Source organism: Phyllobates terribilis, unplaced genomic scaffold, assembly GCF_046119375.1.
Source record: "Phyllobates terribilis strain yellow unplaced genomic scaffold, ASM4611937v1 Scaffold_11__3_contigs__length_659146591, whole genome shotgun sequence".
Classification (NCBI taxonomy): Eukaryota; Metazoa; Chordata; class Amphibia; order Anura; family Dendrobatidae; genus Phyllobates; species Phyllobates terribilis.
In genome coordinates, this window is record NW_027362771.1 from 548,979,479 (window position 1) to 548,997,851 (window position 18,373).

The window sequence follows — 18,373 nt, forward strand, 5'->3', positions numbered from 1 at the left end:
TGTTTTTCCCAACTTTTTAGTGGTAAAAAAATAAATATAATAATAATAATAGAAATGTTTAAGAAGATTTACAGGTAGTTTCTCGGTGATCCTTGTCGCAGACATAAAAAAAAAATAATAATAATAAATGCCCCCCACCGGAGGTAGAGGAATAACACAATATATGTCCTGATATTGTAAAATTATTAATTGCAAAAATTGGAAAACTTTGAAAAAAAAAAGATTGCTTGCAGTAAAATGTGAACCTATGTATGTAGAAGACCCTATAAATAAGACTACCACCCCCATCATACAAGCACCTTGACTGCAGCAGGACTACACTCTGTGCTACACCGACCGTGATTGACAGCAGGAGCGGCCAACCAGAGAGAAGAGCCTTACAGCCAATCAGCTGCTAGCCACGTGGAGGGGGCGGGGCAACCATCAAAATAACAGATCAGCTGAGCTGGAGGGGCGTGCAGAGCCCGGGTGACGGCCGGAGGAGCAGGAGGTGTTGCTGCAGACAGTCGCAGGTCAGAGACCCCTCTATGGGACTTGTTTACTGCAGCTGACACATTAGGGGGTCTCTGGCTGTCTGTTCTATGTGGGGGGACTGGTATTATGCCATGTAACTGTGCATGTCACATAGTTTTTGTATAAGGGCATAGCTAGGGGGGCTAAATAGTAATGCATGTTCCAAAATAGCATCAAATAGTTATGTAAGTGCAGCCAGGGGGGCACCACAAGACAAATGGGGAACTTAATGGGCACTGAGAGCGCCCTCTCCCCTAGACGGCACCGCCTAGTAAGCAGAATCGGACAGTTGATGAAGGCTATATTCACACGCTGCGGTTTTTGAACTCTTTTTGTCCATGTATGAACAAAATGTTTTACAGGAACAGCAAAGTGAATATAATTTCTAAGATACTTTTCTGCTGCGGAAACAGAGCATGTGACGGTGTGAACATATCCCAGACTTATTCTTGGTTGGAAGAAAGTTCTGCAAACTTCTACTCTCCAGCTGTGGTTTTCCAGTGCTGGGGGTAAATCTGCAACGTATTGCAGACAGTATCAGCAAAGTGGGTAACATTTATCAAATATCAATCGCACAATACGGGAAAAAAAAATGTACAGTAAAAATTCTCATGCGGTGCAGATTTTAAGGCCTTGTGCACACAGGGAACTTTCTCTACAAATCTCCTGCAGGGAAAATTGCATGTGTAAGATTTGTAGAATTACATCTATGATATGTGGCAGACTTTCCAAAAATCTGCATGTACAGTTACAGTAGGTCCATATATATTTGGACAGAGACAATATTTTTCTAATTTTGGTTCTAGACTGTAATGCACACGCCCGGGCTGAGCGGCGTGTGCGTGTGATTCCACTGGACTGTGCCGGAGAGTGAATGCCTGGAGGGGCGTAACTAGGTATTCACCCGATCCGACCAGGGTCGCACGACGGCATACGACGCCAGTGCACCAAGGAGGAACCGAGCAGAGGGACCAGGTGCTACTCCAGGACAGACCCCGGACACGGCTGTTGACCCACACAGGGGAATACAGGAACAGACTGGTTAGGCTGGCACACAGACTGGTGGGAATAGGCAGGCACGACTGGTATGCACGCAGGTGGGTATGCAGGCAGGGGGGTACAGGCAAGCACGGCTAGAGTGCAGACAGGAAGGCACTAGCAGGTAGGAACACAGGCGGGATAGGACCCAGTACACACTGGGACTCAGGAACAGAACCACAGATGTGGCGGACAAACACAGCAGAGTGAGGCCGCCCAGAGAGGTGAGCGAGAGCAGGGCAGGACGAGACCGCCTGGAGCGGTGAGCAAGAGCAGAGCAGGACGAGGCCGCCTGGAGCGGTGAGCAAGAGCAGAGCAGGACGAGGCCGCCTGGAGCGGTGAGCAAGAGCAGAGCAGGACGAGGCCGCCTGGAGCGGTGAGCAAGAGCAGAGCAGGACGAGGCCGCCTGGAGCGGTGACAAAGAGCAGAGCAGGACGAGGCCGCCTGGAGCGGTGAGCAAGAGCAGAGCAGGACGAGGCCGCCTGGAGCGGTGAGCAAGAGCAGAGCAGGACGAGGCCGCCTGGAGCGGTGAGCAAGAGCAGAGCAGGACGAGGCCGCCAGGAGCGGTGAGCAAGAGCAGAGCAGGACGAGGCCGCCAGGAGCGGTGAGCAAGAGCAGAGCAGGACGAGACCGCCTGGAGCGGTGAGCAAGAGCAGAGCAGGACGAGACCGCCTGGAGCGGTGAGCAAGAGCAGAGCAGGACGAGACCGCCTGGAGCGGTGAGCAAGAGCAGAGCAGGGCGAGACCGCCTGGAGCGGTGAGCAAGAGCAGAGCAGGGCGAGACCGCCTGGAGCGGTGAGCAAGAGCAGAGCAGGACGAGGCCGCCTGGAGCGGTGAGCAAGAGCAGAGCAGGACGAGGCCGCCTGGAGCGGTGAGCAAGAGCAGAGCAGGACGAGGCCGCCTGGAGCGGTGAGCAAGAGCAGAGCAGGACGAGGCCGCCAGGAGCGGTGAGCAAGAGCAGAGCAGGACGAGACCGCCAGGAGCGGTGAGCAAGAGCAGAGCAGGACGAGACCGCCAGGAACGGTGAGCAAGAGCAGAGCAGGACGAGACCGCCAGGAGCGGTGAGCAAGAGCAGAGCAGGACGAGACCGCCAGGAGCGGTGAGCAAGAGCAGAGCAGGGCGAGACCGCCTGGAGCGGTGAGCAAGAGCAGAGCAGGGCGAGACCGCCTGGAGCGGTGAGCAAGAGCAGAGCAGGACGAGACCGCCTGGAGCGGTGAGCAAGAGCAGAGCAGGACGAGACCGCCTGGAGCGGTGAGCAAGAGCAGAGCAGGACGAGACCGCCTGGAGCGGTGAGCAAGAGCAGAGCAGGACGAGACCGCCTGGAGCGGTGAGCAAGAGCAGAGCAGGACGAGACAGGGCTCTGTTCACACGGAACAGACAGGAAGGGAAAGGCAGAGCCAGATACCCACAGGGTACTTGCAGTGAAGTAGCGAGTGGACCACAAACTCACAAACAGGGAGTACAGAGACAACAAGCAGGAGTTAGGTACGAGTTCAGACTGCAGAAAAAGTAAAGGAACGGACATAGAGGCAAAACAGGTAAAGGAGAGGAGAGAGTTCAGACTGGAACTGAGTGTACGGAAGAGACCGACACTGCAGCGGGATACAGGAGCGGGTCTGGGAATACGGCCCCCAGAGAGGCGGGACGAACAGGCAAGGAGCGTGTTCAGACAGGACAGACAAGATACAGGAGCGGGTCTAGGTAATCGGCCCCTAGAAGGCGGGAGGAACAGGCTAGGAGCGTGTTCAGACAGGACAGACAAGATACAGGAGCGGCTCTAGGTAATCGGCCCCTAGAAGGCGGGAGGAACAGGCTAGGAGCGTGTTCAGACAGGACAGACAAGATACAGGAGCGGGTCTAGGTAATCGGCCCCTAGAAGGCGGGAGGAACAGGCTAGGAGCGTGTTCAGACAGGCCTGGAAATACAGCCTCCAGGATAGGCAGACAAGAGAAACACAGAACGGGACCTGGCACCTTCAGAGTGCAAGCACACACTGAATGAAACACAATGCTCAGGCAGGGATTGATTGGAGCAGCTGGGTTATATACCAAGTGACAGACAGCAATAGGCTGAGGACGCACAAGGGGTGTGACCCACAGCAGGTACAAAAAGCAGGAAGTGATCGGGCGCCGCCCTTAAGCAGCAGAAACAGACACAAACAGACAGCATGGAGGGAAGCCAGAGAGACATTCTGGACTGGAGATCAAGTGCGCGCTCTTGCACAGTGGGAGATGGACCACCATGCAAGGGCGCCGCCAGGTATGTTAGAGTACCCCCCCCCCTTACGCCCCCTCTTCTTCAGCCCTGCCAGAATCTTCCGCAGGGAATTCGAGGGCCAATCCTTCACTTCAAGGAGATCACTCCCACTGTCCACAGGAAAAACTGGTCTCATCTGGTTAGCTAGGATGCTACCTCCTATGCAGCCATCCTCAGCAACAGACGAAACGGGTGGAGTACCAGGAACAGCACACAAGGAAGTCTCTCTCCACATATTTTCAGGTGGCACCCCAGAGGGTACAGGAGACAACTGGAAGTCCTCCACCGGGATGGAGGGGAGCAGAGACTTGGGGGTAAACTCTGCTTCGAGGTACATCTTGTCAAGCTCACAGGAAGAAATAGACGGGTTATCAGGTACAGGATGAGGAAAAATCACTGTCTCTTTGTTATCTGGTGGTACCCCGGAGGATTCAGGAATCAACTGGAAGTCCTCCGCCGGGTCAGAAGAGTGCAGAGGCTCGGAGAAAACATCTGCTTCAGAGTACACTAGGTCGGACTCACTGGACGAAGCAGGCGAGGTATCGGGTACCGAGTATAGGAAAGTCTCTGTCCATTCACCACCCGGTGGCACCCCGGAGGGTTCTGGAGACAACTGGAGGTCCTCCGCCTGGTCAGAGGGGTGTAGAGACTCATGGGTAACCTCTGCTTCAGAGTACACTAGATTGGACTCACTGGACGAAGCGAGCGAGGTATCAGGTACAGAGTATAGGAGAGTCTCTGTCCTTTCGCTACCAGGTAGCACCCCGAAGGGTTCTGGAGACAACTGGAGGTCTTCCGCCTGGTCGGAGGGGTGTAGAGACTCGGGGGTAACTACCACTTTGGGGTACCCATTGTCAGGCTCACAGGACGGAGCGGACAAAGTATCGAGTACCAGGTGTAGAGAAGTCTCCCTCCATTTGTCATCGAGTGGTATCCCGGAGGATTCAGGAGGCAACTGGGGGTCCTCCGCCAGGTAGTAGAGGTGCACAGACTCTGAGGTAATCACAGCTTCGGAGCATCCTTGGACATGCACACCGGTTAAAGTGGGTGAAGCATCTGATGCCGGGTGCAGGAAGTTCTCCTGTGTGGAGTCTGGATGGGCAGTAGTCTCTTCGGGCAGGAGAACTGGTGCACTACCCACGCACATTACCCGTTGGGGCTTCTCCGGGATACAGGGAGATGAAGCTTCAGTAGGGACTTCAAGGTTGGGGTCAGGAGGTCTCAGGGAGGACAGACCCTGGCGTGACGGCTTGCCTCTACGTCTAGCACGTCCTGACTGCCTCTTGAGGTTGGGAGAAGTATTCCGGAGAGCGTAGTCACCCTGTGAGGATTCTGGGTGGGCAGTAGTCTCATTGGGCTGGAGGACTATTGCGCTACCCACACACCTTACCCATCGGGGCTGCTCCGGGATATTGGGAAGTGAAGCTTCAGCTGGAGCCTCCGGGTTAGGATCATCGAAGACCATTAGAAAGGCCACCAGGAAGGCCATTATGTCCAGGACGATAGGATCCTGTGTTTCCCATAGGGGGTTGATCCATTCCAAGGCATCACCCGCTAGGTTAGACATAATGAATGCCACCTTAACCCGATCGGTGGGAAAACATAGAGGGTAGAACTTAAAGTGTAGCATGCATTGCTCCACAAATGCACGACTTTGTCTTGGATCCCCATAGTAACGTGGCGGATCCGCAGGAACGAGAGCAGATAGATCCATCTGGACGGGTGCGTAATTAGCCAGGAACTCAGCTAGAGAAAAAAAAAATTGTATTTATTTATTTTTAATGCATGTATTCGCTGGAAAACGTCTCAGAGAGCGAAGGCCGTGGGGCTCAACGGGAACCATGGCCTGAGCATGCTGTAATGCACACGCCCGGGCTGAGCGGCGTGTGCGTGTGATTCCACTGGACCGTGCCGGAGACTGAATGCCTGGAGGGGCGTAACTAGGTATTCACCCGATCCGACCAGGGTTGCACGACGGCATACGACGCCAGTGCACCAAGGAGGAACCGAGCAGAGGGACCAGGTGCTACTCCAGGACAGACCCCGGACACGGCTGTTGACCCACACAGGGGAATACAGGAACAGACTGGTTAGGCTGGCACACAGACTGGTGGGAATAGGCAGGCACGACTGGTATGCAGGCAGGTGGGTATGCAGGCAGGGAGGTACAGGCAAGCACAGCTAGAGTGCAGACAGGAAGGCACTAGCAGGTAGGAACACAGGCGGGATAGGACCCAGTACACACTGGGACTCAGGAACAGAACCACAGATGTGGCGGACAAACACAGCAGAGTGAGGCCGCCCAGAGAGGTGAGCGAGAGCAGGGCAGGACGAGACCGCCTGGAGCGGTGAGCAAGAGCAGAGCAGGACGAGGCCGCCTGGAGCGGTGAGCAAGGGCAGAGCAGGACGAGACCGCCTGGAGCGGTGAGCAAGAGCAGAGCAGGACGAGGCCGCCTGGAGCGGTGAGCAAGAGCAGAGCAGGACGAGGCCGCCTGGAGCGGTGAGCAAGAGCAGAGCAGGACGAGGCCGCCTGGAGCGGTGAGCAAGAGCAGAGCAGGACGAGACCGCCAGGAGCGGTGAGCAAGAGCAGAGCAGGACGAGACCGCCAGGAGCGGTGAGCAAGAGCAGAGCAGGACGAGACCGCCAGGAGCGGTGAGCAAGAGCAGAGCAGGGCGAGACCGCCTGGAGCGGTGAGCAAGAGCAGAGCAGGGCGAGACCGCCTGGAGCGGTGAGCAAGAGCAGAGCAGGGCGAGACCGCCTGGAGCGGTGAGCAAGAGCAGAGCAGGGCGAGACCGCCTGGAGCGGTGAGCAAGAGCAGAGCAGGGCGAGACCGCCTGGAGCGGTGAGCAAGAGCAGAGCAGGGCGAGACCGCCTGGAGCGGTGAGCAAGAGCAGAGCAGGGCGAGACCGCCTGGAGCGGTGAGCAAGAGCAGAGCAGGGCGAGACCGCCTGGAGCGGTGAGCAAGAGCAGAGCAGGGCGAGACCGCCTGGAGCGGTGAGCAAGAGCAGAGCAGGACGAGACGGGGCTCTGTTCACACGGAACAGACAGGAAGGGAAAGGCAGAGCCAGATACCCACAGGGTACTTGCAGTGAAGTAGCGAGTGGACCACAAACTCACAAACGGGAGTACAGAGACAACAAGCAGGAGTTAGGTACGAGTTCAGACTCTGCAGAAAAAGGAAAGGAACGGACATAGAGGCAAAACAGGTAAAGGATAGGAGAGAGTTCAGACTGGAACTGAGTGTACGGAAGAGACCGACACTGCAGCGGGATACAGGAGCGGGTCTAGGTAATCGGCCCCTAGAAGGCGGGAGGAACAGCCTAGGAGCGTGTTCAGACAGGACAGACAAGATACAGGAGCGGGTCTAGGTAATCGGCTCCTAGAAGGCGGGAGGAACAGGCTAGGAGCGTGTTCAGACAGGCCTGGAAATACAGCCTCCAGGATAGGCAGACAAGAGAAACACAGAACGGGACCTGGCACCTTCAGAGTGCAAGCACACACTGAATGAAACACAATGCTCAGGCAGGGATTGATTGGAGCAGCTGGGTTATATACCAGGTGACAGACAGCAATAGGCTGAGGACGCACAAGGGGTGTGACCCACAGCAGGTACAAAAAGCAGGAAGTGATCGGGCGCCGCCCTTAAGCAGCAGAAACAGACACAAACAGACAGCATGGAGGGAAGCCAGAGAGACATTCTGGACTGGAGATCAAGTGCGCGCTCTTGTACAGTGGGAGATGGACCACCATGCAAGGGCACCGCCAGGTATGTTACAGTGACATTACCACAATGAATTTTAAACAAAACAATTCAGATGCAAGTTCAGACTTTCAGCTTTCATTTGAGGGTATCCACATTAAAATTGGATGAAGGGTTTAGGAGTTTCAGCTCCATAACATGTGCCACCCTGTTTTTAAAGGGACCAAAAGTAATTGGACAGATGAAATAATTGTAAATAAAATGTTCATTTCTAGTACTTGGTTGAAAACCCTTTGTTGGCAATGACTGCCTGAAGTCGTGAACTCATGGACATCACCAGACGCTGTGTTTCCTCCTTTTTGATGCTCTGCCAGGCCTTCACTGCGGTGGTTTTCAGTTGCTGTTTGTTTGTGGGCCTTTCTGTCTGAAGTTTAGTCTTTAACTAGTGAAATTCATGCTCAATTTTGTCAAGATCAGGTGACTGACTTGGCCATTCAAGAACATCCCACTTCTTTGGTTTAATAAACTCCTGGGTTGCTTTGGTTTTATGTTTTGGGTCATTGTCCATCTGTAGTATGAAACGACGACCAATCAGTTTGGCTGCATTTGGCTGGATCTGAGCACACAGTATGGCTCTGAATACATCAGAATTCATTCGGCTGCTTCTGTCCTGTGTCACATCATCAATAAACACTAGTGACCCAGTGCCACTGGCAGCCATGCATGCCCAAGCCATCACACTGCCTCCGCCGTGTTTTACAGATGATGTGGTATGCTTTGGATCATGAGCTGTACCACACCTTCACCATACTTTTCTCTTTCCATCATTCTGGTAGAAGTTGATCTTGGTTTCATCTGTCCAAAGAATGTTCTTCTAGAAATGTGCTGGCTTTTTTAGATGTTTTTTAGCAAAGTCCAGTCTAGCCTTTTTATTCTTGATGCTTATGAGTGGCTTGCACCATGCAGTGAACCCTATGTATTTACTTTCATGCAGTCTTCTCTTTATGGTAGATTTGGATATTGATACGCCTACCTCCTGGAGAGTGTTGTTCACTTGGTTGGCTGTTGTGAAGGGGTTTCTCTTCACCATGGAGATTATTCTGCGATCATCCACCACTGTTGTCTTCCGTGGGTGCCCAGGTCTTTTTGCATTGATGAGTTCACCAGTGCTTTCTTTCTTTCTCAGGATGTACCAAACTGTAGATTTTGCCACTCCTAATATTGTAGCAATTTCTCGGATTGGTTTTTTCTGTTTTTGCAGCTTAAGGATGGCTTTATTTCACATGCATGGAGAGCTCCTTTGACCGCATGTTTACTTCACAGCAAAACCTTCCAAATGCAAGCACCACACCTCAAATCAACTCCAGGCCTTTTATCTGCTTAATTGAGAATGACATAACGAAGGGATTGCCCACACCTGTCCATGAAATAGCCTTGGAGTCAATTGTCCAATTACTTTTGGTCCCTTTAAAAACAGGGTGGCACATGTTAAGGAGCTGAAACTCCTAAACCCTTCATCCAATTTAAATGTGGATACCCTCAAATGAAAGCTGAAAGTCTGAACTTCAACTGCATCTGAATTGTTTTGTTTAAAATTCATTGTGGTAATGTCTAGAACCAAAATTAGAAAATTGTTGTCTCTGTCCAAATATATATGGACCTAACTGGACGTCCCTGTGCACACGTGATATTACGCTGCAGATTTTCACTTCGGATTCTGTCCTTAGCAATTTAATCTGCTGCAGATCCTCAGCACTACTGCAACTAAATCCATAGCAAAGGGGTCCGGTGTGGACGTATCCGCATTGTATCTATTGAGGGGGTGAAACTGTTCTCCCACACAGGTGCAGGAGTTGTTACAGTACAGTAATCAGAGCTGTGTCTTTAAAGGGAATCGGTCATCAGATGTATGCTGCCCGAAGCCCGGGCTATATAAATCACAGCCTGTGCGATGTTTTACTCTAAAATGCCCCAGCGTTCCACAGTAAACCTACTTTTTTAAAAAATGGAGGCGATTCATCAAAGCTTTGTCGCTATATTTCTGCTGAAAAAAGTTTTGAAATGTTGCAATCATTTGCGTGAACACAAGGTTGTGCAAAAAAAATGAATAAATACTTTTGGTGTGAACATTCTCAACCAAGTGGGTGGAGCTGGGGGCCACGTTGATCCCACCGCTCGCCAAATTCATGCTATGCCACAAATTTTACTTAAGATTTGTGATGAGATGCACATACTGACGCGTGTCATGCCTCGCCTGATTCATTAAGAGGCATGAGCATCTTAACGAATCAGGAGCGTCTACTCCAAAGCCCCCTCATGGAGACCGGCGAGAGAATCACTCATCTTGATGAATCTCCCCCTTGTATTTCTTGCATTATTAGTGAGGCCAGTCCCGGGAGATTTATTCTTGCCCTGATCCCTTTTGATTGACAGGTGTCTCTCTGTGTGCACATAGGGAGAGACCTGTCAGTCAGCCAGAGCAGGCTGGGAAGAATCTGCGGGGAACCGGCCTCTAGGACTAAGAATTCAAGAAATATAATCCCCAGGCGTCTTTTCAAAGTAGGTTTACTCTGCTTTTTTGTGTGTCTTGTCCTGTCGATTTAATAATATAATAGTATTTTTTATTTATAAAGTGCCAATATAAGCTTTGTAGCTTTTCATTTTTCACATCACATTTTTTTATTGCGTTTTTGTGTGTGGTTTTTTAACATGTAGTTTTTGTCTTTTGTTGGTGTGTCATGCTTTAAATAAAACTGCTCTGTTTTTGATACTTCCTGGTATTTGGCAAAACTTTATTGATACACTTAGGTGCAGATTACATTTGTTTTTTTTATGCATTTCCGCTGCAGAAAAGCACTAAAAATGCAGGGGCATTTTTTACCTGCGGAATTTCCATACCTATTGCAAGTTGAAATTCTGCACAGAAAACCCAGGATCCCGTCAAGAGCAATTGACATGCTGCGGATTGGAAACACGCACCGCAGGTGAATTTACGCAGCATTTAAAAGCAGCACAGTGGGCAGGAGATCTCTATAAATCCCATCCACTTTGATGGAAGTCTTTTTGAGTTTTTGACTTGCAGAAATATGCAGCGTCCAAAACGCATCAAATGCTCATCGTGGGAACGTAGCCTCAGATTCCTGTATCACAACTGTATGCATTCTTTAAATATCTGGGTATATGCTGTGAATTTCTGAATATGGGTGACCTGAGGATAATTATTTATTATAGCGCCATTTATTCCGTAGCGCTTTACATGTGATAAAGGGGTGTACATGGCAAACAACAAGTACAATAATCGTGAACAATACAAGTCGGCGACTGGTACAGGAGGAGAGAGGACCCTGCCTGCAAGAGCGCACAGTCTACAAGGAATGGGTGAGGATACAGTAGGTGAGGGTAGAGGAGGTCATGCAGTAATGTGGTGGAGAGGTGGTTACTGTAGGTTGCAGGCTTGTTAGAAGAGGTAGGTCTTCAGGTTCCTTTTGAAGGTTTCCACGGTAGGCGAGAGTCTGATATGGTGAGGAAGAGAGTTAAAGAGAAGGGGGGGATGCACGGGAGAAATCTTGTATGTGATTGTGGGAAGAGGAGATAAGAGGGGAGTAGAGAAGGAGATCTTGTGAGGATCGGAGGTTGCGTGCAGGTAAGTAAGCTAGTAGGGCTATGGAGAGTGAGCAACCATTGACTTTGATGGATAGGTCAGATGGGGGTGGGTTGAGTGAGATGGGGGGAAACATGATGAATTCTGTCTTGTCTATGTTAAGGTTTAGAATTCGAGCAGAGAAGAGGGATGAAATAGCTTACAGGCAGTGTGGGATTCTGGTTAGTAAGGAGGTGATATCAGGTCCAGAGAAGTAGATCTGTGTGTCTTCAGCATAGAGAGGATATTGTAAGCCGTGGGACTCTGAGCTGTCCCAGGCCAAAGGTATAGATGTAGAAGAGCAGAGGTCCTAGAACTGAACCTTGGGAGACACTGAAAGATGGGGGGCGAGATGAGGAGGTGGTGTGCGAGTGGGAGACTCTGAGGCTGCGTGTCCACTATGCGTTTTTTCAAGCGTTTTTGCCGTGGAATTTGCGCAACGAAAACGCTTAAACGCTTGGTAATACATGCCTCATGGTCCCCAATGATGATCCTCAAATTTCCGCTGCGGATTATCATTGCGAAAAAAATATGCAGCATGTCTATTAATTTTGCGGACACGCAGCGTAATTGCCGCCATTGACTTGCCTTGAAACGCTTATTATCCGTGTCAGCTCACTTGCACACACGGATATTAAGCGATTCTATGTGCGGATGGTAGCCGGGTCTGGAGAAGAGGAGACTCTCCTCTAGACCCGGGTACCATAGAACCTGTTAAAAAGGAATTTAAAATAAAAAATAAAGATTATACTTCCCTTCTGATGGCCCCGGGTCTCCTCAGCGATGCGTCCGGTCTGTTGTATGGGTCGCGGTGGTGTGAGGACCTGCCATGACGTAATTTAGTCATGTGACAGGTCACGCGATCGTTGACGTCGGTGGTCGCGTGACCTGTCACATGACTCAATGACGTCATCGCAGGTCCTTCACACCACCGCGACCCATACAACAGACCAGACGGAGCGGAGAAAATACCGGGGGACATCGGAAGGTAAGTATAATCTTCATTTTTTACCATTCTTATTCATTTTTTTTTTTTTTTTTAACTATTACTTAGTCACACTATATAAATCTTTGCTGGTTGCATGGATTTATATAGTGTGACCAAGTTGTCAAGCACTTTTCCAAGTGATGCTAAAATCGCTTGGAAAAGTGCTTGATAACCGGCATGCAGAAATGCATGCAAAGACGCTTCACAAACGCTTCTACCTGGCAGGAAAAATACATGTAAAATCCGCATGCGTTTTTCCTGCCAGGGAGAAGCGGAAAAATATACAGTATTTCTGCATCGTGGGCACATAGCCTGAATGTCCTGTCTGTTAGGTATGAAGAAATTCATGATGGGGTCAAGTCTGTGATGCTGAGAGATAAGAGAATCTGTAGTGAGAGGGAATGGTCCACTGTGTTGAAGGCAGAGAACAGGTCCAGGAGGACAGAGTAGTGTCTCTTGGATTTGGCGGTTAGTAGGACGTTGGTGACTTTAGTCAGAGCAGTTTCAGTTGAATGATGCTGTCTGAAGCCAGATTGTAAGCGGTCAAAGAGGGAACACGAGGAGAGGTTGGAGGACAGTTCAAGATGGACATGCTGTTCCAGTAGTTTTGAGGCATAGGGGAGAGGTGATATGGGGCGATAGCTAGACACAGAGCATGGGTCAAGAGACGGCTTTTTTAGGATGGGTGTGTTTGAGGCATATTTAAAGCACGAGGGGAAGACATCAGTTATTAGTGATAAATTGAAGAGATAGGTTAGAGTTGGGATGAACACTGTGGTGAGGTTTGGGATGAGGTGGGATGGGATCGGGTCAAGTACTCAGATTGTGAGATGTGATCTCGAGAGTAGAGAGGAAAATTTATCTTCTGTAATGGTGGAAAAAGCTGGTTTGGGAGGAAGAGGGCTGATTAGCTATGAGGAGGGGCTTTGGGGACTGCAGGCCAAAGCTCTCTCTGATGTTATCAATCTTCTGCTTGAAGAATAAGGCAAAGTCTTCAGCTGAGAGGAGAGGGAGGAGGCGCTGGGGGATGGAGGAGAGAATTGAAAGTGTTGAACAGCTACTTGGGTTGTGAGACAGGGAGGATATGAGAGATGAGAAGTAGGTTTGTTTTGCTGCAGTGAGTTTGGACTTGAAATTGGTGAGGGACTGTTTGTATGTGATGAAGCATTCATTGGAATAGGTCTTTTCCATCTCCACTCAGCAATCCTGAAAGCCCATTTCAGTTCTTTAATCAGGCTGGTGTGCCAGGGTTGACTGTTGATTGTGCGAGCTTTGACTTTTGTGAGGTGGGGGGAGACTGATTTAATAGCTACAACTGCTGTGGTGTCATGTAAAGCGGCGGCAGCATCTGCATTGTGTAAGAAACCTATATCTACCAGAGGAAGAAGGGATTCAAAAAGTGAGTGAGGATGCAGATACTTGTAAAATCGAGACATTAGATGGAGGTGGGGAGGGCATCCTGTGGGCAACTGCTTCCAGTCATAGTTTGCCCAGGTCTATCCTAGACTTAGGGCTCGCTCACCCGAGTGTATAATATGACCAAGTTCTATCTGATGTTTTATCAGATAGCACTTAGCCCAATGTTATACTATGGGGCAGTGCAGATCTGCGATTATTTTCTCATGTCGAATCGATCACAGTATGCTGCGAGTGGCTCTGATAATCGGATCACGCGCACCCATACAAGTGTATGGTGCGTGTGAAACATCGGACTGCACCCAGATGTCATCCAAGTGCAGTCCGACATCCGCAGACTCAGAGAATGGAGGAGAAATTACATTCTCCATCTTCTCCACACCTGTGCTGCGATTGTTAGAACCTTGCTCTTAGGTTTTTTCCTTTGCTGGTCACATGACCTTGTTGGCCTATTTAATCCTGCTCCGCCCTTCTGGCTTTGCTGGACTTCATTGTATAACTACTTTCTAGCTAGCCTGTGCTCTGTATCTAACTCTGTTAGTTTGCTTGGTCTACGGACCTCTATGTTCTATATATTTTGTTTGTTCGTCTGTCTGCTACTATTTCTGTTAGGAGGTGTCCCATTTTCCTCCCAGTCCTTAGTACTTGTAGGGATTCCTTCCCCACATCTATAGGTCTCCGTACAGACTAGCTTAGGACTTTAGCAGGTCTGATCGCAGGATCAGGTTCCCTGTTACATCGTAGGGATTCAGCTGAGTTCTATCGTAGGGACAGATCTCCTCTCTTTCCTTAGCTCTGGTAGCAGAACATAACAGTAAGTCCAGCCTGCAAATTCTCTAAGGAAAGATTTTTCTGTTCCATCATGGTGTCGGTTCAGGATTTGGCTCATCGCCTGCAGGGACTCTCTGGAGGTGGCCGAGCTCTGTCAGCACGTGAGTAACTGTCCTGGAGCACATTTCTTGGAGCCTAAGGTATGTTTGCCGGATTTATTTTTTGGTGAACACCGAGAATTTTTTTCATTTAAAAATGCTTGCTTATTGTATTTTCGTTTGAGACCCAAGTCCTCTGGGGATGAATCCCAGCGCATAGGGTTCATAATGTCACTTTTGCGCAAAGAGACTCAGGAGTGGGCCTTTTCTTTGCAACCTAGTGATACATGCTTCAGATCAGTGGATAGTTTTTTTTCTGCTTTGGGACTATTATATGATGATCCTGACCGTGTCGCATCAGCTGAGACTGAGTTGAGACGTTTGAAACAGGGATCAGGTAATGTGGAAAAATATTGTACTCATTTCCGTCGTTGGTCTACTCAAACAGGGTGGAACGATTCTGCTCTGAAAAGTCTATTTCTTGCTGGGCTCAATGAAAGGGTTAAAGACCTGCTAATTGCTTATCCTACACCTGAAGATTTGCAACAGGCTATGCAATTAGCTATACGGGTGGATAGGAGACTGCGTGCAAGGGTTAATGAGAGCAAATCCTCTGCTATGTCAGTTTCTGGTTATGAGAATGTGTGTACTAACAGTGGTGAACCGATGGAGATTGGATCGGTGGCACCTCGCTCTCAAGAAAAAGACCGTAGATTTTCTGAAGGCTTGTGTTTCTATTGCGGAAAATCTGGTCATTTGATTAAAGGCTGTGAGCTTCGTATGAAGAAAGAAAAAAAAATGGTCAGTCATGCCCGTATTGCCTATTTAAATTCCAAGGGTGTATTTTTAGCTGCTTCCACGATTGCTCAGGAAAAATTAATGGAATTTCGGGTGTTTGTTGATTGTGGGTCTACTCTGAATGTAATTGATGGGGGATTATTGGAAAGACTCAATTTAAAACCCGAACCTTTATCATCCCCCATTGCTGTGGTTTCTGTGGATGGTTCCCCTTTGAAGAATATTACTCTCAAGGTCTGTGAATTTCCTCTCACTATTAATGGTGTTCACCATGAGAAATTGGATTTGGTAGTGTTGAATAACTTGCCTTCTCCAGTAATATTGGGATTGCCCTGGTTAAAATTTCACAATCCTGTACTGGATTGGTCTACCAGTGAAATTAAATCCTGGAGCCATAAATGTTATGACAAGTGTTGTAACGGGCGTATTGCAGCTTTGGATAGGGGAGAATTGCCTGTTCCTATTCAGGATTTTTGGAGAGTTTTTTCTGAGAAAGAATCGCAGGTTTTGCCTCCCCATAGAGACTATGATTGTTCTATTGAATTTGTCCCTGGAGCGACTCTTCCTAAAAGTCGTTTATTTAACCTTACTATTCCTGAGAGGAAGGCTTTGGAGGAATACATACAGACAAGTTTGGCCGCCGGTCACATTAGGCCCTCTAAGTCTCCTGTGGCGGTTGGATTTTTTTTTGTAAAAAAAAAAGGACGGCGGTTTACGTCCTTGTCTGGATTTTCGTGAGATTAACAAAATTACTGTACGCAATCCTTACCCACTGCCATTGATTCCTGATCTGTTTAACCAGTTAATGGGGGCCAAGTGGTTCTCTAAAATTGACCTTAAGGGGGCATACAATCTGTTGCGCATGAAGGAGGGTGACGAATGGAAGACTGCTTTTAACACTCCTGTGGGTCATTTTGAGAATCTGGTTATGCCTTTTGGTCTTACTAATGCTCCTGCATTTTTTCAGAATCTGATTAATGACATCCTTAGACCTTTGATCGGCAAAAATGTGGTTGTGTATTTGGATGACATTTTAATTTATTCGCCGGATCTGGAGTCTCATTGGCGGAGCGTACGTGAGGTATTACAGTTATTAATGGACAATTCGCTTTTTGCTAAGCTGGAGAAATGTGAGTTCGCTGTACAGAGAATTAGTTTTTTGGGTTACATTATCTCCAGCGAAGGTTTTGAGATGGACCCGGTTAAAGTTCAAGCTGTACAGGAATGGCCTAGGCCTATTGGTTTGAAATCGATACAGAGGTTTTTAGGTTTCGCCAATTATTACAGAAAATTCATAAAAAAATTTTCTAGTATTGTCAAACCTCTGACCGATCTCACCAGGAAAGGTGCTGATGCGGTTCAGTGGTCTTCTGAGGCCATTGAAGCTTTTGTGTATCTCAAGGAGAGGTTCACCTCTGCTCCCATCCTTATGCAGCCTGATGTGACTAAGCCGTTTTTGGTTGAGGTTGATGCTTCCTCTGTGGGGGTTGGCGCAGTATTGTCTCAGGATAACGGGGATGGATTACATCCCTGTGCCTTTTTTTCAAAAAAAATTTCGGAGACTGAACTGAATTACGATATTGGTAATCGGGAATTATTGGCTATTAAACTCGCATTTGAACACTGGCGCCACTTCTTGGAAGGTGCGGAATTTCCCGTTCAGGTTCTTACGGATCATAAAAATCTGATATATCTTGATGCTGCCAAGCGCCTGAATGCCCGTCAGGCTAGGTGGGCACTGTTTTTCTCGCGGTTTAATTTCTCCGTTACTTACATCCCTGGTACTAAGAATGTTAAGGCGGATGCCTTGTCTCGCAGTTTTTCTCCCATAGTCGGTGCTGAGAAAGAGGAGAACATTTTACAAGAAGGTGTTGTGATAGCTGCTTTGGACTCCGTTTTGGAAGATGAGATTCTTAAAGCACAGGAGAATGCCCCATCTAACACTCCTCATGGGAGGTTGTTTGTGCCTGGGACCTTTAGGAGAGATTTGTTTGTTGAGTGTCACGAGTCTCGGTTGGCAGGTCATCCCGGAATCTCTGAGACCAAGAGACTGGTGGGTCGCAGTTTTTGGTGGCCTGGATGGCAGAAGGAGGTCATTAAGTGGGTGCGTCAATGTACTATATGTGCTAGATCTAAGTCCTCACATACTCCTGCTGCGGGGTTGCTTTGTCCTTTGGAGGTTCCCAGTGCTCCTTGGACACATTTGGCTATGGACTTTATAACTGACCTTCCCCCCTCTGAGGGTTTTACTGTCATCTGGGTGGTCGTGGACCGTTTTAGCAAGATGTGTCACTTGGTTCCCTTCGTCAAACTGCCCTGCGCTAAAACTCTCGCTAAGGCCTTTGTCAAGGAAATTGTCAGACTTCATGGCGTTCCTACTGACATTGTTTCTGATAGGGGTCCTCAGTTCGTGGCTCGTTTTTGGCGTGCCTTTTGTGACAGGTTGGGAGTTCATTTGTCGTTCTCGTCCGGATATCATCCTGAATCTAATGGCCACACAGAAAGGAAAAACCAGGATGTTGAGCAGTTCTTGCGTTGTTTTGTGGCAGACAATCAAGAGGGGTGGTCTGAGTTTCTGCCACTTGCTGAATTTGCTCTGAACAATCATACATCTTCTTCTGCTGGTTGTTCGCCTTTTTTTTGTTGTTCTGGGAGACATCCGTCGTTTGGGTCGTTCTCCAAGTTGGGATCTGCCGTGCCTGAGGAGGAGAATTTTTCCGGTGATTTGGAGAGAGTTTGGACGGATGTGCGTGGTAATCTTCAGGAGGCCAACAGAAAATCTAAAGACTACTTTGATAGGAAACGACAGGAGGTTTTGTTCGCTGTTGGTGACATGGTTTGGTTGTCCTCTAGGAATCTGCGGTTGAGGATTCCTTCTAAGAAATTGGGTCCCAAGTTTGTAGGGCCCTTTAAGGTGCTTCAGGTTGTCAACCAATCTGCTGTTAGGTTGGAGGTTCCTACCTCCTGGAGAATTAATCCGGTATTTCATGTCTCTCTGTTAAAAAAAGCTGTTGTGTCGGATGGTGACGCCTCTGCCTCTGTTCCTCCGGTGGTGGAGGACGGGGAATATGAAATTTCTCGCATCCTTAACTCTAGACGGTATACAGGTAGTTTGCAGTATCTTGTGGCCTGGAAAGGTTTCGGACCCGAGGATAA

The 18,373-nt window shown here is 49.0% G+C and overlaps 1 protein-coding gene across 7 annotated transcripts in view; it reads left to right on the forward strand.

Moving 5' to 3' along the window:
- Nucleotides 1-18,373, forward strand: part of PEBP4 (phosphatidylethanolamine binding protein 4) — a 110,756-nt gene that overhangs the window by 28,399 nt on the left and 63,984 nt on the right. For 3 of the 7 annotated variants that reach the window (XM_073654026.1, XM_073654021.1, XM_073654027.1), the window contains exon 1: nucleotides 371-512. The exons of 1 other annotated variant lie outside the window; for it this stretch is intronic. The gene's annotated coding sequence lies outside the window, so the exon portion shown is untranslated. Of the gene's footprint in view, nucleotides 1-370; nucleotides 513-875; nucleotides 1,059-10,355; nucleotides 10,491-18,373 lie in introns of those variants that run through there. 3 more of the 7 variants (XM_073654023.1, XM_073654022.1, XM_073654024.1) reach the window with 3 other exon arrangements.